The following is a 23482-nucleotide window of genomic DNA, read 5'->3' as shown; positions in this document are numbered from 1 at the left end:
TCAGGAATAATAATTTTATTTAGTAAGTAAGTAACGTTTATTTATATAGGACAATTTTACAACGACGAACAGCCGCTCAAAGTGCTTAACAGATAAAAAGAGAAAACACTGGTAAAAGAGAAAAACAAGATAACATACTGTTACGTCCGTAGTGCGGGGTCCTGCGTGTTTGGTTTGTTTCATGTGTTCTCTCCCAGGTGATTGTCCTTTGATTGATTGATTGAAAACTTTATTAGAAGATTTGCAGAAGTAGGTACATGAAAGTACATATTACATACAAGGTCAACTAACAGGATAAAAACCCAAGAAAGCCACTGGCTTATTTCAATTGGGGTCCTTGATTCTCAATTCATCGTTCCAACGCCTTCCTCCTGCCTATCCGCTTGTTAAGTCTGACGTCAAAAGTGACGTTTAGCCATTTCCGAGTCCAAATCAGAAATTCTCCGCACCGGAGTACCTGTGAACTACAGCGGTAGAATGACAGTTTAATCGTTTTTTAGACTCGGATCTATTCATACAACAAGGGACACGGCACTTTACCGTTTTCTCCATATTGTCAGGGTATTTGAGCCTCGGAAAAGCGCTATATAAATATAATTAATTATTATTATTATTTCGGCATCTCGAAGACAGCGCCTCAGCCAACGTTGGCCCCGGAAATACGTCACGACTTAACAAGCGGATAGGCTAGGTGCACGATCTCACTACTTCCTGAAAGGCAACTGGTATGAACATATCCTGTCTCACTCTATTGGTTTAATTGATTAATCAGCTGTGCGGTAAACCGTTGGAACACACAGTGCACAGCTGATTAATCAATTAAGCCAATAGAGTGAGACAGGATATGTTCATACCAGTTGCCTTTCAGGAAGTAGTGAGATCGTGCACCTAGCCTATTGCCGTGGTGACGGCCTGATTGGGCTCACCTGTGCTCAATCCTCAATCAAGGGTGGAGGGAGGATAAAAGCCTGGGAGAGACACTCAGTTGGTGCCAGTGGGCCAGACTACAACTTTATAGTTGTTTTGTTATCATGCAGCTGTAGTTTTGTATTGAGTAGGTTGTGTTTGTTAATCTTATGTTGGTTGCAATTAAGTCTTATTTGTATTTGTATCCGTTAGTTGTTTACCACTTGGTCAGTTAATTACTTTACCTTACTATCCGTCATTTATACATTATTCAGTCGCTCTTCTTTTTATAGAGTAGTTTTCAGTTAAGAGGTTCACGGAAACCTGTTTATGTTACCTTTGTACAATAAATCTTGTTTATTTTATATTTCCCCCCGGTTTTATTTAATTGTTACACCCCGTATCCCCTAGAACACATATGGGGTCGTAACAAATACAGATTAAAAACTGATAAAATGTATGAAATACACTAAAAACAAGGTGCAATAGAAATGCAAGTGCAGAAATAAAAGTGCAAAAAGAGCAGTGTCGGGAGGCAGGCTCACCTCAGGTCAAAGGCCAGGGAGAAAATATGTGTTTTAGTTAGTTTTTTAAAAGCCTCGATACTCTGGGCAGATCTGATGTGGAGGGTCTCCCCCTTGTGTGGTGTTCGGGTCAACCGGACCCGTTTTACATTTTTACTTAAAGAGAAATGGTACAAGAATACATTTTATCAATCTGAAACTCCATGGCCTTTTCTATGAAAAACATGTAAAAGAAAACTTTTTATTTTTTACACACATCCTACAATACCCCAACAAATGTATGTCCTTCATAAGATGTTCGGGTCATTTAGGCCCGGATGCACAGGGACACACAGAAACATACACACACTCACACTGACACTCACTCACTCACTCACTCACTCACACACCTCTGCTCTGGCTTTCCTGCGCCAAGAAGCCGTCTGCTCTCGCACTTTTTACCCTTTGAAGTGCAACATTGTAAACATTTTTAAATTTTCTTGCACTGTACAGAACGTATGCAGCAACTGCAAAAAGTACATTTGAGGTACACACACTGTCACATTCTGTGCTTCATGTGTTGTGTAGACAGGCATACCCATGCACACACAAGCCAGTGGTATTTCAGAATTATTTGGGATTTTTCAGACATAATACTGTATTTCGACAGTGACAGTGAAAACAGTGTACATTCCGTTCGTGTTTTGTGATTCAGCATTTGCAGACATTTTTGAGAGATGTATTTCATAGCTATTGGCAAAAACAATCTTAGTTGTTTCCTAGATAAGTATGATTTATGACACCCAGGTCTTTATTATAATGGATTTCGCAAGTTAGGGGCATCATGTGCGTAAAAACGCTTCTACTCATCATGCTGTCGTTCAGCCTCACCTATTCCCAGGGGTCTGACACTTTGTGGGTTGTTACTAAGCATCCTCTGCTCCAGCCTCTCCAAAGGGCAGCCCCCTAGATCCACTAGAACAAAAGATATGCACTTTTGAATGTGTACACAGTACCTATTGTGCATTATTGGGTACAGTACTTGTTTGTGCCCACAGGAGGCGCCCTTTAATATTATGGGCTATTTTGGGGCTTTCTTGCGCCTCGAGTATACCCCCTTGTACGGGTCACCCTTGGGACTAGGAGAACCGTGTCAGGACAAGTGCTTTCAAAACCCCAATGATGTCCCGGGTCAACTGGACCCGAACAGTACGAAAGGGTCCAAAAAGTGAACATCACACAAGGGTTAAAAAACTAGCTAAAACACATATTTTCTCCCTGGCCTTTGACCCGAGGGTCTCCCCCTCCACATCAGATCTGCCCAGAGCATCGAGGCTTTTTAAAAAAACTAGCTAAAACACATCTTTTCTCCCTGGCCTTTGACCTGAGGTGAGCCTGCCTGAGGTGCGTTCTGAAGGTGGATCTGCTGTAGACCTGGAGCAGAGCGTTAGTTCAGGCAGGGCACTCTAATAGGGCTTTCACACCGGCAGTTCCGAACGCCGGTTCGCGTTCGCGTGCCGAAACCTCCGAACGTTGGCGCTGTCTGGCGAACGAGCCCGCGTTCATACCAGTGTATCGTTCGTCAGACAGCGCCAACGTTCGGAGGTTTCGGCACGCGAACGCGAACCGGCGTTCGGAACTGCCGGTGTGTAAGCCCTATAAGTCAACAGCACAGCTGTCCGTCAGGTGACAGAACAGTTGGTTCACATGGACGCAGAAACACCATCACATGTTCAAGGGACAGAGGCTTAAAAGCAGCCATGTTTACGCTCCTCCTCGTAGCTTCAACAGTTGTGTCATGGTTGTACTGGCTATAAGAGTATGTTTCATGTGGTTGTCTCACCACACCCCCCCCCCCCACACCCCCCGTCCCAGCCACCACCCGCTCTGTATGTACCGTACCTACCGATAAGTCGATAAGTAAAGCGCTCTTAGTGTGCCCATCCAATTGTGCCAAGCTTAAATATATGACCATTTTCATGCAATTTAGGGTTAAACTAATATGCATGTCCTAATTGAATTGCAAAATACTGTATGTCTAGACATACGCACGCCCACACACACACACACACACACACACACACACATACACACACACACACACACACACACACACACACACACACACAAACACGCACATTTCCTCAAGGGAAGCCTTTCATGTCTTGAAACCACTAAAAGATGAAAGTCCACAAATACAGGAGCCAAGCCCAGTGCACTTGCACAGGCACACTGCCAACTTCATACGCCTGTGCCCACTGTGCAGGAGGGGCAACTCACCTGGATGGTTCATATCCAGAAAGGCAGGATTCCATCTTAATGTCTCATTCTAGTTTTCTAGCTAGCTCCGTATCCACTACACACTAATAATAATAATAATAATAACTTAAATTGATATAGCGCCTTTCACAAACCCAAGGTCGCTTTACAGGGGCATGGGACAAACAGAACAGAGCCAGAGAGACAAACACACAAAACAAGAAACAGTGAAACAGCTACTACAGGTTGAATGCAATGGTGAAAAGGTGGGTTTTAAGGGCAGCTTTGAATATGTCCAGGGTTGGAGAGTCACGGGTATCCTTGGGTAGAGAGTTCCAGAGGGTGGGGGCTGCCACACTGAAGGCTCTGTACCCAAAGGTCCGGAGTTTGGCGCTGGGTTGGATGAGGAGTTAGAGGACCTCAGAGTTCTGGATGGGGTGTAGTGGTCTAGGAGATCGGAGAGGTACTGGGGGGCCAGGCCGTGGAGGGATTTGTAGGTGAGCAGGAGGAGTTTGAATGTGATGCCATGGGATCGGCTGTTAATAAGCCATACAGTATACTGTATAGGCCCCTTGTAGGCTAGGAGGGGGTTCATCCATCATACTGCTTACACCCATCCATTTCTTGCAGATCTATAATGGAACCCTGCATTCAATAACAGCAAGTCATCCAGGGAAGCCAAAGTCCTGAGAGAGACAGTGGAGAGCTGATGGAGTGGAGAGGTGGGGTTCCTAATAGACTGTTGCATAGGGCAATTAACTGCATAATTAACAGCATAACCTAGCGAACCTGACACCACTAAACAGCCCTCTAGGGGCCTGGATGGGCTGACGCAGCAGCCACAAACCATGTCAGTGTTTCTCGGAACAAGCAGCTGATATGTGTGTTAGAGAGAGTGGAATTACTGTATCTCTCGACACAATACGTGTCTTTGAATTTGGTATTACTCCCCCTGGCAGCAGAAAACCTCCGTCACATAAACATTTTTGATATCAACGTGATCCAGATCAACACGAAACCCGTGACCGGTCATACCTCATTCTCATCCATGCATTATACAATGAGCCCGTCCGCCGATTTTTCTACCTGCACCAACCTCCCCTGCCACAGCAGGGATCCTGTCCAGTGCACTCTGTCTAGATAAGGTCACAGAAGGTCTATGTTGTACTTCCTTGTTTATTCTCACAAAATAGTGCTGGGGGACCACCCAGAATGCAACCTGGGAGTGGCTAAAAAAATACTGTTGACAGGATAGGGGAGCTGCATTCAACACCGGAGTATGGACTCTGGACTATTGTGCTGAGAAACAGTGAGTAGAAAGATGAAGTGGGTAATCCTCTTCCTTTGCAGAGGGGCCCCCCTGATCAGAGTGCAGCTGGACTACGATGGGAGGTAGAGGGGGTCGTCCTTCTCCAGCCACAAAGACATGACACTCATCCACACTCTTAAAGACACATGTACTGAGAGACTGGATCCATACTTTTCTTTAGGAGGGTCTGATGATGATGCCAACAACACTGATATACAAGTCTGCCAATCAGAGGCGTTTCCAAGAGTAATACTGTGATGGTCATACTGTGATGGTCATACTGTGATGGTCATACTGTGATGGTCATGGTCCAGCCTGATCAGAGGATCACATTTGTTGACTACTGTCCTGCTACTGTTAAATCCTTCTTCTACCACGATGACTGACAATGGCCCCAGGCCTGAGCATAGATTACTTTTTCCTGCTATGACTGGCAGATAGATGATTCACTTAGTTAGTCAAATGTATTTGTTGTACGTCTCTTTGGATAATAAGCGTCTGGTAAATGACATGTAAATGTTAATGTATTCAGGGAATTGTTTCACTTAGCACACATCTCCACAGCTTACTTACATGTTGTGAATAAGCTTCAATACCAATAAAATACATCAACACTTTTATTCAAGATTGAAATACATTGAAATGTTACTTGCCGCTTATCTTGTTTCCCTGGGGGAATATTAGAAACAAATGAGAAACCAAAGTGAAAAATAATTTCATTGCTTATCTTCTTGTTCCCTTGGGGAATATTTGAAACGAATGATAAACCAAAGCGAAATAATTCTCTCTCTCCCTCTCTCTCTCTACCTTTATCTCAGAGCTGAGAGCAGTGCTTGTGGGAACCAAAGTGAAATAATTCTCTCATAATCACTCTTTTTTCTAACATCTCTCTCTCTCTCTCTCTGTATCTCTCTCTCTCTCTCCCTCACCCTCTCTCTCTCTTTCTCTCTCTCTCTCTACCTTTATCTCAGAGCCGAGAGCAGTGCTTGTGGGAACAGATGAGACTGGGAGACACCATCCTGGATGAACAGGCATTTGACTCTGGAGGAAGCAAAGCTGTGAGGAGAGGGGGTAGTGAGTGGTAGTAGTCCCTATAGTTAAAAGCACCAAGCTGGTATTGGAGATACAGTTTATCTGACATGCCCCAGCTGGTCAAGAGAGAAATAGTGCTCATTGACCACATGCCTTCATCCTGGTAGTTGAAGTTGACCTGCTGTTCACAGATGCCTACAGGCAGGCATTGGAAGCACATCTGGAGCTTCTCAGTGAGAGATTCTGGAATCCCACCATAGTTCTCTTCACATGTTTGGGAGACAAAACCATTGAGCAGCATATTGAGAGTGACGGGGCCCTCCAGTGGATCATTGACAGGTACAGTGTCATGTCTTTTACAGTGAGAGTACAGAGCTACTTAAAAAGATACAGTTTGTACCTGGAACGATCATTGTCAAGAATCAACGATGCATGACCAAACACAATTCTAATCTGGACGCATTTTGATTCCTGCCTTAAAAGATCTTCTGGCTAAATAGGGATGCTACACTTGCTATAGCTGTGTGTGTTACGTGTTGTTGTATTATTCTATTTGTTGGGGGGTGGAGGGGAGAGAGGTGGAGTGAGGGGTGGAGGGGAGGAGGGTGGAGAGAGGGGTGGGGGGATAGGGATAGGGGTAGAGGGATAACTGACATGCTAAAAAAAAAAAAAAAGAAGTGGAAACAGGTATCATGTTCTTGAAAATTAAAACAGTGGTGATGCCACTCAGGTCACAGAGCGGCTTGGAGAAGATAGAGGAGATGGTGGCAGGAAAGAGCGGCTATTGGCTGAACACTGAAACGCAGAGAGCACTGTGGAGGACGAGAAGGATCCACAGCCAGAGGGCCTCGGCGACCAGGATGGAGCAACCGAGGACATCACATCACACAACTTGTCAATAAGAAGTGGGATCAGAGAAACTGAGAGAAAACTGGAGGAAATAACAAAGAGATTATGCGAGAGATCAACATATCATTCCAGGGGGAAATAGAAGTATGGAGCGACCTCATACAAGTCAGAACCATCTGGCTCTTTTTCTTCCTGACGTCCTTGTTTGCTTGACGTCCCTTATAATGTATGTAAGCGATTTACCATGAGAGGAAGGGGGTTGTGGAGACATTTACCACTGGTACAGGGTTGTGGCACGAGGCGAAGCCGAGGAGGATTTTGTCACCCCTATCCATGTCACCTTGGTGTTTTAAAAGTGTTTTTGTTTTTTTGTGGACTTCACAGCAAGTAGGGTGTTCTCGTCAGGCCCTGGTCAAGGCACAGACACAACACAGTCTATATCTACGAACTGAGTGACAAGTGGACTGTTTGAGAAGGCGTGGACTAGAGTTGGAGCAGCCGTAACGCTGAATGTTGAGAACACACTGTCACATCTGAGAGCTTTTGATAAGCAATTGCTTTAGATCGTTTGTCACAACAACCATAACAACTGGACAATAGACACAAAATAAGAGCATATCCATATTGTAGTATACCACACTAAGAATAAATCAGCAATTTACAACAAAGGAAATTCATTCAGCAACAGATTTTGAATATATTTTGTTTTTTGTTTTACAGATAAGGCTTCTGGGCCTGATGCTGAAGAGCTGCAGTTATCTCGTCACGAAGTCATTTCATGGCTCAAAGAAGAAAACTTGTCACGCAAGTACTGTACGTTCTGCATATGGAACAGCCTCCAACACTAGCATGGAACATGTGGAGTGCAGTATAGGATCTTAAGACAGATATGGACAACTAGCTCAAATGTAGAGGAATGTCAACCTCTTAAGAAAGCCACAAAGATACAATGCATTGATGCTGAGAGCCTATAGACTAACCAACAAATACAAATGCTCTAACCTAAACATAAAAAACGTATGTCTTTATGTCCATCATACAGCACAGTATATACCTACAGTACAGTAACATCTACTACAGCCTTCCAATGTCTACCTGTACTATTGTTTCTTTAACCTACCAATGACTGTATAGTAATATTATAATATAGCTGATATACTATATAATATAGGATATTATGCTATATCTTAGTGGTTCCTGAAGGTTCACAATTATAGCTTGGTTCTGAGTCTAACCCACTATTTTGGACACTGGGACATTAGGCTTAAAATGATAGCATTAGTATAGTGGTGCTCAGTGCCAGTATAATGTTTTTAAACACATGAGAGCCTGCAAACTCCCCTCTGATCCAGAGATATAAAACCAAGACAGGAACCTTCAAACACCCAGACATCAGTTCCCTTGGCAGCAGTCTAACAGGAAAATTAGGACATGAGAGAGAGAGAGAGAGAGAGAGAGAGAGAGAGAGAGAGAGAGAGAGAGAGAGAGAGAGAGAGAGAGAGAGAGAGAGAGAGAGAGAGAGAGAGAGAGGGAAGCAGATACAGAGAGAAAGAGAGAGAGAGAGAGAGAAAGAGAGAGAGAGAGAGAAGCAGATACAGAGAGAGAGAGAGAGAGAGAGAGAGAGAGAGAGAGAGAGAGAGAGAGAGATGCAGAGAATGTGAGGGAGAAGGAGCTTTAGAGAGTGTGCGTGTCTTCTTGTTCTAGAACATTAATGTTGCTATTGGCTTCGTTGCTAAGGTAGCTCAAGGGCTTTGTAGCTAGCTAACATCCTACTGTACAGTTACTGTTCTTTCTGAACCAGCCACTGTACTATACAGTTTCACATTGACATACTGTTTGCAATACTGCTATGAGAAGAATATGTGTTTGTGAACATAACGAAGAGCAATAACGACAATAGCATTCCCTTTGACCATCATGGGAGTCCTTGTGTGTGGTTATACAGTGAGGGAGCCTTTGCAGCCAGTCCAACAACAACTCAACACACTCAGAGTGGCTAGCTAACTGTAATGCTTAAAATAGAGACAGTATCCCATTTAGGTTATTCACAGTTTCTTCCATGGTGACTACAGTATTTGGGACTGAGTTACGCACATCATATAGGATATGTATGTTATACATTTGGTGTACACTACACTACAATAGTTTTATGACAATATTACATTGTGGACCCTTGTTACATTTGGAGCATGTTATATACATCACACACATTACCTTCAAACATGACAACAAGGAGTTAACTAAAACAGAAACAGACTGGCACCCGGTATGCTATTGTCACTGTAAGGCACTTGCAGTAAAAATGCTATCCTCTCTGTCTAGTAGATAGTCTACTATTAACCAATGGAGACAGATATCTGATCTCTATAATAATAATACATTTTATTTATGGGCGCCTCTCAAGGCTCTCAAGGACAGCTTACAAGACATAGTTAAAACCACATATCAAGGGGCGCTTAGGTGGCGTAGTGGGTTAAGCGCTGACCATGTAACCGCAGGATCCCCGGTTCGCTTCCGGCCGGGGACATATCCTGCATGTCATCCCTCCTCTCTCTCATCCATCCTTCCTGTCTAAATCTTCACTGAATCTCTCAATAAAAATGAAAAATATGAGTGGGACTGCCCCACTCAGAAAAAATAACTTAAGAAAAAAAAAAAACATTATAAAATCAACAAAGCAAAGTCGGATAAAACAACAAAATCAGATACAACAACAAACAAAATACAGCAGGTCAAACCAAATATGCCATTGTGAAAAGGTGTGTTTTAAGACTAGGGTCCGTTTCACTAACGGTGGCTTAATATAGCGGCGCTATAATTAAATGCGGCGCTCAGGGACCTCGAGATTGGTATTCAAGCCTCAGGTGATTCCTCGAATGAGGATCAGCCTTGTGTCATCAGTGTTCACAGAAGACAGGCTTACAAATCTTCGATATGGGCGCGTGCACGCAGACATAAAAAGCCCTGAAGTGTCGATCTGTCGAAATGAAGATACTCCACTCTGCAGGGGTACTACATTTGCGCAGCATTCCGAATTATTGATTTTTATGAAGACGGAAAAATAAGATGTAAAATAGTGCAATACTGCCGCAATTAACAAGGCGAGGGAAATGGTTTGGCAAGAAATTGCTGACCAATTAAATGCGTAGGTCATACTAGCCCCAGTTATTGTTATATGTTCATATTTTAATAAATGAATATTGCTACTGTGGTGATATCCGCAGCAGGCTACAAACCATCATATCGCCACAATGGCGTAGTGGTATTGACTGCTGCCATAGGATTTATTCGACATTTTATATCAGTGGTTCGAATCCCTCTTCAGGCGCACTTTTTACTGCATTTCGTTGTCTGAATCTAATCTAAAATCTCATCTAAAAAAGTATTGTAGGCTATAAAATTATGGTGCAGGCTAATTTACAAGAACTGACACGATTACAATGGTGTTTGAAACCTTTGCATGAAATCTTCGGTTAAATGTAAAAAAAAAAACAATGAATGACTTAGTCAAGTCTCGAACTCTCAACCTTTGGAACTCGAGTCCACAGCCTTAACCACTACGCTAGCTAGACCGCTGTCATGACGGCAATGCAAGTTGAGACAATTACTTCTTTTTTTTTTTTACACTCTTTTCTTTATCTATCTATCACACTTTCAAAATATCAAGTTATCTATCACACAATCAAACTATCTATCGATCGATCACACTTTCAAAATATCAAATTATCTATCTATCACACAGTCAAACTATCTAATCTATCTATCTCATGTGAAGTGGGAACTAATATTTCCTAAAAGACACATGAGGAACTTTCGTTCAGGGTTTAGTTTCCGCCTGTGAGCCTTTTTTGACGCACGGATGACTATAGCCTGTGTTTTAGCCTGGTCGGGACCAGGCTAATTATATCTGACTCAGAAGGAGCTCAACCAAGCAGCGAATTATTTGAGCCACATTGATGGCACCGAACGCAAGCTAACATTTTCGAGGCTTAAAACTTTATCGAGGCTTAGACCTTTATCGAGCTTCATGGAATAGGGCCATTTGAAAGTGGAGAAAGTATCAATATTACGAATGTTAGGTGGCAGAGAGTTCCAGAGGCGGGGTGCAGAACGGCTAAAGGCTCTAGATCCCATAGTAGTCAGGCAGGTAGAAGGGATGACAAGTTGGTTGGCAGAGGAGGATCTGAGACTACGGGAGGGAGTGTGAGTAAGAAGGAGTTCAGAGAGATATGAGGGTGCTAGGTTATGGAGAGCCTTAAAGGTGAGAAGGAGAATCTTAAAATGAATACAGAATTTAATGGGGAGCCAATGTGTATTTGACCCGGAGTATTTCTGTCTATATGTTTGTTTTTATTCTTGTCGGGGCCTCTTGGCCTGATCATCATTGTAAATGAGAATTTGTTCTCAATTGATTACCTGGTAAAAAATCTAAGTCAAGAAGAACCATGTAGTTGTTGGAGAACTGGAGTGATATGGTCAATGGAAGGAGTTCTGGTAATGATACGTGCAGCTGATTTCTGGACCAGTCTGAGTTTATGGAGACATTTGTGGGAAGGCCAAAGAGGATGGCATTGCGGTAGTCTATACGGGATGTGACCAGGGCATGGACACGAATGGCTTGTGGTGGGAATCTGTGCACTCAAAATCTCTCAAGAAGCATGACCATAAAACATGGATGCACAACTGTCTTATATTCTTAAGTGGTTTTGATCACAATGTATACAATACAATACACTAGTTCTGCATGATACAATAGTTAGTTAACATGATGCAATGATTCTGTATATTTGCTATCATTTGTGCAAGGGCAGCAGTCTCTTTTAGAAATGGGAAGCATTTACTGAGCCACAAGATAATTTACAGCTACAGAGACATCAAGTCAAGTGTAACAGTTTCTCGAAAACATTGCAAGAAGCAGGAACCAATCTTGCTGACAAAAGCTGACTTTTGAACTTAGTATTATTATCAGACAGCATAGAAAATAATATGTTACGACAGTATCAGAAGAATATAATTTTATCTCAGTATAAACAGTACAGAACAGTATAAAAGTTTACAGAAAAATAGAATATTATAACAGTATGCAGACTGAGTGACATTGTTGATGTAACAATAAACTTGAAACTTGGAACCGTATCTCATCTCTAATATTCTCTGTTGTTTACATGATGACACATACTTTGGGGCATGACACAACTATTGGTTCCTGTGGCATAGCTCTTCATGAGTAGCTAACTGGTCTTGCAGCATACTCAATGTGGCCCCTATTGCAGATACAACATGTTTCACATTTGTGATACAGATCTGAGAGCATTCCAGGAAAAGACAGTGACCCGTCTGGTGTTTATGGAGACATTTGTGGGAAGGCCAAAAAGGGATGGCATTGCAGTAGTCTATACGGGATGTGACCAGGGCATGGACAAGAATGGCTTGTGGTGGGAATCTGTACACTCAAAGTCTCTCATGCTATAGGCTGGATTTTTCATATGAGACATATGATGCCAGCACTTTTCTTACTCTAATCAAACAGATCAATTCAGACCAACACAACAGCAGGACACAACGACACAAAGATATTCACTGAAACATCACCTCTGGGTTCGACGTTGATGAACATAAGTCAAGAGAGGAATGGATGATTCTGTACCTTACTTACCCGGTGAGTCACTGAATTCCTTTTTATTGAATTTTATTGCTTTTTTATGTGTCCAATGTGGATATTTGTTTGTTTTTGTCCTGTTTCCTAAGGAAACACCTCCTTAAATGTGACAGCAGCTGGTGAAAACAGGAACAAGTCGACGACCAATCAAAATGTTCAGACTTTTATTTACATTTCTCGGAATTAAAGTCCAGACATTTTTTCGGTTGCCGACTAGTTCCCACTCTCAGCAGCTGCTGTCACAAATGGGCAATCATGGGTTGGTACATCAATTGTTGATTTGTGAAGAACTTCATGAGCTCAGTTCAACTGTCTTACCCTATCAGAACCCAACATATGAGCTTGTTTTACTCCATTGTTTGTAAACTAGTGTAATGGACCTATCGCTAAGCCACGCCCCAAAATAGAAATTGTCCAATCATATCACAGCAAAAGTCACTGCAGGCAGAAAACTCGGACAAACAACTCACTAATATCTGATGGTGAAAAGCCTCTAGACAAAATATTCTTGTCATCTTTTAAAAACATGTCTATTACTTGCTGTGGTAAATCAGAAATCAGAAATTTGCCAACTCCCGCCATTGTAAGTCATTGAATGTCATTCAGTCACGGTCGGTCAGTCAGTCACTGTCAGTGAAGCGTTGTTTGTTTGTCCGAGTTTTCAAAGAGATAGGTCCATTGCACTTGCATAACACTGTACAGCTATAAGACATGGTTAAAACTATGAATGAATTTTAGAGTGGTTCTGTCATACCAAATAGGGTCCACCTGCCAAAACTTGACAGACATTATTTGGCATGACAGTTCCATTTTCTCCAGTCCCGTCCCTCAGCTGATTACAAAAAAAGTGGCTGATGAATCCCAGATTGCCCCTTTAATCTCTTTCCCCCTTTCTTTTTCTACATCTCAGATCTGAGAGCAGTGCTTGTGGGACCAGATGGGACTGGGAGAAACTTGGTGGGAAACACCATCCTGGGTGAACAGGCATTTGACGCTGGAGGAAGCAAAGCTGTGAGGAGAGAGGGGGTAGTGAGTGGTAGGAAAGTCACTTTAGTTAAAGCACCAGGCTGGTATAGGGGATACGGTTTGTGTGACACACCACAGCTTGTCAAGGGAGAAATTGTGCTCAGTGCCTCTCTGTCTCCCCCTGGACCACATGCATTTATACTGGTAGTTGAATCAGACCTGCCATTCACAGACGCCTACAGGCAGGCATTGGAAGCACACTTGGAGCTTCTTAGTGAGAGAGTTTGGAGTCACAGCATAGTCCTGTTCACTCAGGGAGAGAGTCTGAGAGAAAGAACCATTGAGCAGTATATTGAGAGACAAAGTAGCCTCCAGTGGCTTGTTGAGAAATGTGGGAACAGGTATCATGTCTTTGGCACTGGGAGTAAGGGCGATGACAAGCAAGTCATAGAGCTGTTGAAGAAGATAGAGGAGATGGTGGCAGGAAACAGTGGGGGCCATTTTGAAATTCAGAGTGCAGTATTGCAGACCGTTGAGGTGAAGAGAAGAGGGGTGGAAGAGAGAGCACAAGAAAGACAACTGAGGGTACAGACGCAAAGAGAGAATCACAGAGCCCTACTGAAAGGTACGTCTAACATGTGAGTAACGTGTTATGTCCTGCTAAATACTATTTCTGTGTAGGCACACTGTCCAGGACAGGCATTTATGTTTTAAAGAAAACCTTATAACATTTTTCTACATAGAGGTACTTTATCAGAATGTATTTATTTGGGTTTCTGACGACTTTTGAAATCATGGAAGGTACTGTAAAATGAGCGAGTGAGTTTAAAGTTCAATTGATTTGCCAAATTGCCACGTAACAAAGCACAGCTGCCCCCACCATTGAAAAAAACTATTGTTAGCTCATTGCAAAGCTGTTCTTGCCATCATAATGTTAATGGGAGTGGCCTGGGGTGGTCTAGTGGTCTAGTGCCGCGGTCTACAGTGCACACATTATGCCCATGTTGGCATGGGTTCGACTCCGGCCCATGCCCTGCTGACATGCCCTCTCTCCCTTCTTCTCCTTACTTTCCTGTCTCTCTTCATTATGTCTGTCCAATAAAATGAAAAACTATGAGTGGGACTGCCCCACTCAGAAACAATGTTAATGGGATAGTTTTTTGTTTTTTTTGCTAGAGGAGAATGGGGCAAGTTTGATACAATCCCCTCAAGGAACCATAGTCATAGAGTCCAGTGTGCACAGAAATACAAAGAATGAAATACAGCTACTGTATACTGCCACTAACTCATTACACCTGTGCTGTCATTATAAACAAACAACAATAGCAACAATTAATTAACATTTCTTCAATAGGCGTTGCAAATGATGCCCTCTCACATCCTACAGAAGTAAAAGCGTCACTATGTACCATACCGATGATCAGTTCAGTATAATTTAGCTTGACTGAATAAATGTGAGAGGTTCTCTGATGTTTAGAGCCTATAAACTGAGGGAGGGGGGGGGGGGCGTGTATCAGAGATTATGACTGGCTAATAATCTATGAATGTCTGTCATACAGGGACTCACATTCTACCAGAGCTGAGGATCTTGATGCTGGGCTGGGTTTTTGCTGGTAAAAGTGCAGCAGGAAACACCATTTTGAATACTGATACATTTGAGGCTGGTGGAAGAACAGTGACATCTAGAAAACAAAGTGGTGAGGTGTCAGGAAGGCAGGTCACCATTGTAGACACACCGGGGTGGTGGAAGTTCTTCCCAGAACAGTTCACCCCTCGTTCAGTGAAGTCAGAGATCTTAGAGGGGGTGTCTCTATGTTCCCCTGGCCCCAATGCCTTCCTCCTGATGCTCCCTGCCGACACGTCGTTCACTGCGGACCAGCTGAGAGTTATGCAGGACAACATAACCATGCTAGGAGAGGAGGTCTGGAAACACACTATAGTTGTGTTCACATGGGGCGGGGAACTTGGACACTCCACCGTTGAGCAGCACATTGAGAGTGAAGGGGAAGCCCTGCAGTGGCTCCTGGAGAAATGTGGGAATAGGTATCATGTCATTGAAAGTGTAAGACAGGATAATTACTCCCAGGTTCTGCAGCTACTGGAGAAGATAGATGAGATGTTGGCAGGAATGAGCTTCTATAGCCTCCGCGCTGAGACTCTGAGCCCGTTGGTGACAGAGACCGGTCCACTGCCTGAGGTCTACAGAGACGACCAAGCAGCCGAGAAGATTGAACAACTGCTCCGTCAGGAGTGGGATCGGAAAAACTGGGAAAGAATTCTCAATAGAAGCATGTCACCACCTCTCAGCAGTGAGTACAGTACAGTTACATGTACATTTTACATTGTTGGCATTTAGCAGACGCCTTTATCCAAAGGGACTTACAACATATACACTACATGGACAAAAGTATGTGGACACAATTATCGTCTGGGGCTGTTTTCATGGTTTGGGCTAGGCCCCTTAGTTCCAGTGAAGGGAAATCTTAATGCTACAGCATACAATTAGATTCTAGAAGTTGCAGCGGGTGCTACGTTCAGCAGAGAGGGTGATCGGCTGTCCCTTGCCCTCCCTCAACTCCCTGCATGACACCAGGGCTCTGAGGAGGGCAAGGAAGATCATGGCAGACCCCTTCCACCCCGGCCACGGCCTCCTCACCCTGCTTCCCTCTGGAAGAAGGTTGCGGCTGCCTAAGGCACTGAAGGCCCGCCACAGGCTCAGCTTCTATACCTCAGCCGCCAGGCTGATAAATGACTCTGGCTTCCCCCTCCCCCCCGCCCCCAAGTCTGCCCAGGACTGAATATGCACTGGACTCACTGTAAAAACTCTGCACTGCACTTTACTTTATACCGCACTATCCAATGCACTGTTGTCTGTCCTGTGTTGTTGTTGTTGTGTTGTCCTGTTTTTTGACATGTGAAAAAAGTATAAACGCACTTGCTGTGGTGACGAAGCAAATTCCTATATGTGTAATGCATAGTGGCAATAAACGTTATCTCAATCTCTCAATCTCAATCTCAATGCTTCCATCTTTGTGGCAACAGTTTGGGGAAGGCCCTTTCCAGTTTCAGCATGACAATGCCCTCATACACAAAGTGAGGTCCATAATGACATGGTTTGCCGAGTTTGGTCTGGGAGAACTTGACTGGCCTGCACACAGAGCCCTGACCTCAACTCCATCGAACACCTTTGGGATGAATTGGAACGCCGACTGCGAGCCAGTCCTTCTCGCCCAACATCAGTGCCCGACCTCATTAATGCTCTTGTGGCTGAATGGGAGTAAAACCCTGCAACCATATTCTAAAATCTAGTAGAGTCTTCCCAGAAGAGTGGAAGCTGTTATAGCAGCAAAGGTGGGACCAACTCCATATTAATGCACATGGTTTTGGAATGAGAAGTTCAACAAGCACATATCGGGTGTCCCAATACTTTTGTCCATATAGTGTACATTACAAGTAAGTGAATCATCTATACATCAGTCATCACGAGAAAAAGTAATCTATGCTTGGGCCAGAGGCCATTGGCAGTCAAAATGCTAGAAGAAGGAAGAATTACGTTTTTAAATGTATTATTATGACAGTATGATCTCTCTTTTTTACTTGAGACCCCTATTGTCTTGATGGTCCTTACCAATGTTGTGTTCCCTGTAGTCAAAGGAGACATGCCACCCATGAAGGTCTCAAGACTGGAAGAGAGGGGAGTCAATCAGGGTACTGACCAGATGGACACCTCGTCTGGTGGAAGAACAGGAACAGTAGTAGATCTCAGCAAGGACCAGAGACACATTTGTAAGCAAACCATGTCCTAACATATGTTTCCCGACGTAGAGCCGTAAGATCTGGGAGTTCGTAACACTCATAATTTCTCCAGTCAATGTCTCTCAAGTGTTCTTAAGCCAGTACTTTTCTTTTTTCCTCAAACATTGATTCCACAGTGAAGGGGTCACCACCCGTGGATAAAGAGCTGGGAAACAAGTGGTTGAGACTGCTCGAGAAGGAGTGGGGGAGACGGGAGATGGCCATGATTCAGAGTATTGAACCATTTGGAAGTGAGTGATTACTTTCGATCAAAATATTGTTGACAGCCTTGTATAACAATAGGCCACAGAATAACAAGCATTGTTCATTGACAAAGAATGTTCTTCTCAGATCAGCATTCAAAATGTATACTGTAGTTGTGAAACTTCATTTAATCTCTGATTGCAGTCTTCTTACAATGTTTGTGGATTGTGTTCCAACAAGTTCTTGCTGTAATAATAATAATAATAATAATAATAACTTTTTATTTGTATAGCGCTTTTCTTGCAAACGTTGCAGCTCAAAGTGCTCCAATCATTATATAATCATCATTTCATTATTTCGTAGAGGTAATCCTTGTCCTCTCCACCACAGATGTGTTCTCTGGGTCTGATGCTGAGGAGCTGCAGAGATCTCGTCAAAAAGTCACGGCATGGCTGGATGGGAGCAGTTCTGGGTACTTATCACCATGAAAGAGACGCTAATCTGATGAATATTTGCGGACTCAACATATTATGACATTGGGTCTTACTTTATGTATGTCATATGCAATTACGACAGCCTATCTACAGCAGTGGAGGACTGTCAGGGCTGGCCTAGAGATTGCCAGAATCAGACAATTATATATTTTATATCTATATTATATATAGCTACGTATATGTATTTTACAATGTTTGTTCCCATCTGTCTTGAGTTCTTCTCAATCTCTTTCACACTAACATCGGGAACTTGAGAAAACAATCACCAAAACCTGAAACTTGTGTACCTTATCTCTGCACTAATTCTGCACAAATACAATACATTTCCTGCTTTTCACTCATTTTGCAGTTCTAAACCCCACCTTTTGCACACATTTGGCACAATCTTCATTGATAAAATCTCTTGTGTTCACATGGAAAAAACACTACCATTCAGAAGAGCTAAACTCAAACCACGAATCAAACAATCACACTCCTCATGGGCAAACACCTATTGCTCTTTAATTAGCAATCCTTGCTTTAGCAATAGAAGGGCCAAAGGTGAGCTCTCCTGTGTCCAGTTAGCATTGTGCCTTTCTGTTTCCCAGTTTTCTTTCTTATGATGCCTGATATACAGATGATTCGTTTACTTTAAACAAATGTAAAAATGTACTTTAAACGAATGTAAACAATTTAAATGTGAAACAAGTTTGGAGTCTTTTGGAAACAATGCCAGTGATTTTCAGTGCCAGTATAACATAGTGTCTGTGGGAAGGGGGCAAGTTGTATGTAGGGGTAACACGGTGGGAGGGAGGGTGGGCTTATGTATTGTTTCTTTTTCTTGTTCATTGGTTTTGTTTTTATATGGGCAGAAAACTTCATGTAATGTTGGCTTGTTACGGTATGCTGTCGATGGGGGAGTGCTGTTATTTCTTTTGCAGCCTTAGGCTATACACAGTATGTATATTTAATTGATTTCTTACTGAATGTACATATTATTGAAAAAGAGAATAAAATAAAAATAATTATCACCAAAGAAAACACTATGTAATGTCTTTAAACACTGTGTAGTGTATTTAGACACCACAGAACCTGCAGCCTCTCCTATACACCCCAGCCAGAGACCCACCACCGCTCCTACATCAGTCATCTGCACTGGACAGCTGTCTAACGGGAGATCAGGGGATTTAGGCTATGAAAAATAAAGAGAGTGAGAGTGAGAGAGAGAGAGAGAGAGAGAGAGAGAGAGAGAAGCAGAGAGAATGACAGATGGAAAATGTAAGGAAAAAAGAGAGGGTGAAGAAAGAACCAGAGATGCAGAGAACGAGGTGGTGGAGTAGATACAGATAGTGTTTGAAAGAGAGGAGAGAGAGAGACAGAGAAGGGGGGGGGGGGAGCGGCTTGGGCGGAGGTTCCTCAGCGGCAGCTGGGATTAGAAAGGACAGGGATTACCAGCAGAATGGGAAAATGGGATCTCTCTGTTCTATTAGAATTAACATTAATCCCAACTCTAATCCCGCTTTAAAGCAACTCTTCCACACACACACACACACACACACACACACACACACACACACGGATGCGCACACACACACACGCACACACACACACACACACACACACTGCTATAAACAGAACAGTCATGGCTCTTGCTGTCTGGTCAAGATAAAGATGAATGTCTATAGTTTACGATGATGGACAGTTTACATCAGTTGACAGGACAGGAGCAGAGAGGAGGAGAGAGAGATGAGAGGGGCATGATAGATATACAGGCCCTAGACACGGTGAACACTGTACTGTGTGGTCTTAGATCAAACTGTACACACTGTAGACCAGAGCAGTCACAGCCTCCTGAAATGACTCACTTGATTTACTGTCGTAGGATTACGTGCTGCTTAAGGAAGGTATGCTCGACTGGATCTTTACCCAATTCTCTTCAGTTTGCAAGGTTAGAATAACTCCTGTATGAAGGAAGAACTCCCACACTCACTACAAATACTCTTCGGTCATTGAGTGGATTTGACCTCGGCCCTTGATTTCTGCTGCAAATCCACGCAATAATTGAAGAGTGTTATGTAGTGAGTGCAGGGTCTCTATCTGCATACAGGAGTTCTGTTAACCGTGCGTCTGGTAAGATCCAGGTCAAGAACGGACGCGGCCCGGAACCTCTGCTGCGGAAATTAAACGATTGAAGAATATCACTGTCCATGTCTCACACTGCAGGAAGTTCATACAGTACAGTAAAGCCCAATTTATACTTCTGCGTAAAACCTACGCCATAGCCTACGCCGTAGCCTGCGTAGGCCCGGAGCCTACAAGCCTACGCCGTACCTTTTCGCGCACCTCTCCGAAAATGTAACTACGCGGCACACCTACGCAGACCGTAAGAACTGTGATTGGTCCGCTTGGTAGCGTCACATGATTCCGACTTCTTTCTTCCGCTTCTCATCCGCTGCTAGACCGCCATATTTGAAACATGGATCAAGTGGATGTGACGGTGTAATTGCAGGGCGACGCAGACCGACCAACGCAGAACTATAAATTGGGAGAGCCCTTGCGTAGGCTACGGCGTAGCCGCGCGTAAATTCGACGCAGAAGTATAAATTGGGCTTGAGTCTCAATGGAGCTGATCCTTTCCATGAGATGACAGGGGGGATGTATTGGTAGGCGAGTCTACGAGAAACTACAGTACTGTGCTCTGTAATGCGGTGGCCAAGCATACTGTAGGTTGAGAGGAAACTATTGAGTCTGTTTCATCCGCCCCAGGCCCTAGTTCTGTTCATGGTTCAGTGGTGAATTACAGCTGCTATGCGAGAGAGATTGGATGGGGGGTGGTTGATTGATTTGATGCTCCAGAATCATTAATTAATGACCGTTCGGGGAATCGGGATCGGCTTTTGATGATCACAATGCTTTGGGCTCGGAATCCTGGGGAGAGCGTGCCCTGGATATTCCAGGAAGACCACTGTGCTCAATACTGTGATTGGACGATGGGGTTATTGAGGTGTGGGGGGGGGGGGGGGAGATGGAGGATAGACGGGGGTGGAGAGGGCATGGAGGATAGAGGGTGGGGGGGAGAGGGCATGGAGGATGGAGGATTGGGGGGCATGGAGGATAGAGGGGGGGGGGAGGGCATGGAGGATAGAGGGAGGTGGAGGGAGGGCATGGATGATGGAGGATCGGGGGGGGGGGCATGGAGGATAGAGGGGGGGGGCATGGAGGATCGAGGGGGGGGGGAGGGCATGGAGGATCGAGGGGGGGGGGAGGGCATGGAGGATAGAGGGAGGTGGAGAGAGGGCATGGATGATGGAGGATCGGGGGGGGGCATGGAGGATCGAGGGGGGGGAGAGGGCATGGAGGATAGGGGGGGCATGGAGGGTAGAGAGGGGGGGAGAGAGGTCATGGAGGATAGACAGGGGTGGAGAGAGGGCATGAGGGAGGGAATAGACGGGGTGATAGAAAGTGTGATGTGGGATGGAGGTGGTACAGGGCGGGGGTGGGGGTGGGGGGGGAGGTCTGTGTGTGTGGGGGGGGGATTGGTGGTGTTAGATTTTCAAAAAAACCTGTTAGTGACTGATGCAGAGTACATGCTCTCATCTGATGGAGATTTCACAGAAAAGCGTCTGGCCCTGTTCAACTAATAGTAAAGCAGTTGTTAGTTGATTAAAATGGTCACTGAGGTGACTTTCCAGAGCTGGTAGATTGGATGAGAGAGAGAGAGAGAGAGAGAGAGAGAGAGAGAGAGAGAGAGAGAGCGCACCAGAAAAACACTGCCCTTCACCTTTTAACTTCTTAACCTTATATAATTACAGCCTACGTGGGGTTTTCTTTCATTAATACGGCTTTTAATTTGAAACAGATAGCGGAAGTGTTGATTCCTCTCACAAATTTAGCCCTTAGCCATTTTGTTACAGTACGTCACAGCATTGTATGAGTCACAGTGACTCTATGAGTCCTGACCTCCGAGCCCCCCTGTGTGTGTGTGAGCAGGCAGACAGAGAGACAGACACAGAGACTAACTAAGAGGGATTGTCTTGTTGAGTTGCCCCTTCTGCACATTGGGTACATGTGTATGAAGTTGGCACTGTATTTGAGAGAGAGAGAGAGAGAGAGAGAGAGAGAGAGAGAGAGAGAGAGAGAGAGAGAGAGAGAGAGAGAGAGAGAGAGAGAGAGGGAGGCATGGGGGATAAGGCCTCTATGTAAAGAGCAGCAGTATACGGTATGATCAACTATAAACATGTGTTTTTGGTCTGGTAGAGGAGGGCTGTGTCTGAGTTTGACCTTTTACTGCTCCCAGGTGACCCCTGCAGTGATGCATCCTGGGTAACAGACAGACGGGGAGCTGGCAGGGCGGCATATGGAGGGCCAGGAGGAGGCAGATAACTCAACCTCGGCACAATCTGCCCCCTGAAAGAGAGAGTGTGAGTCAATGGTCCATCTGCCATGGCTTGAGTTGGACGTTTGACTGCATTCCGGTCAATGTCAATGACAATGTCAATGACAAACCAGGGTACCATGACAACCAATGTAACATGGCAACCAGAGTACCATGACAACCAGAGTAACATGACAACCAGTATGACAGCCAGAGTAAGGCCCCATGAACGTATCAGTATGAAGTTGATATCTGATTCGTTTCCGTGGGTTTTCGGGTGTGTGACCTTTGAAACAGAACTCTCTGAGCCTAAACAACGCATCCTGGTTTCTGGTTGGCTAAACGGACAAACTCCTCTGAACTTTTGTGGCCGTAAAAAAAAAGAAAAAAGAAACGACAAATGGACACTAACATCACCTTGTCAACTCCAGTTCCTATCATCGGATGACTCCCCTAGAGATACCATTGGCTCGATCCGTAATTGACAGATACAATGGATGAGTATGGTCAGGCCTTTAGGGGTTAGGATACAGTACAGTATGTGCAGTACAGTATATATGTACAGTACATTATATATGTTTTAATGTCATTCCACATTCCATTCCATGCATTACAATGAGCCCATTCTCAGATTATTCCACCTCCACCAGCCTCTCCACCTGCCGCTAAGACCCATTACAACACTAGGATGGCTTAACTACACACAGGAAGCACGCAACTCGCAATGTTAATGGAGTCCATAATGACTTCAATTAGAGCTGTAATGGTCCGTTATAAAAAGCATATGGGGAATAGACATTATCGTACAGAAAGCCACTTCAACGTACAGTAATGTGAAAGAATTAGGACACCACGTGCATGAAATATTTATTTCTTTTTTTAAAGAAATATGGACATCTTCTTTCAAACAATAATATCTATAGATAAAGGTGATATAATTGAACCAAAAACAATGGAAATGTAACTTTATTAGCATTTATTTAACAAAATATTAACAAAGATGCCAATTCCTACTGAGGAAAATCTTAGGACACCCTATGCCCAGCTGGCATTGCCCCCTTTGGCTGAAATAACATCAATTAGTTTCCTATAACTGTCTACCAGTCTCATCGACTGGGAGAAGGTTTTTTCCCACTCCTCCGTGTAGAATTC

The sequence above is a fragment of the Nansenia antarctica genome (assembly GCF_963989245.1).
Source record: "Nansenia antarctica genome assembly, chromosome: 11".
NCBI classification, from domain to species: Eukaryota; Metazoa; Chordata; class Actinopteri; order Argentiniformes; family Microstomatidae; genus Nansenia; species Nansenia antarctica.
The sequence above is the reverse complement of the archived record's forward strand: the minus strand, read 5'-3'. Positions refer to the sequence as shown.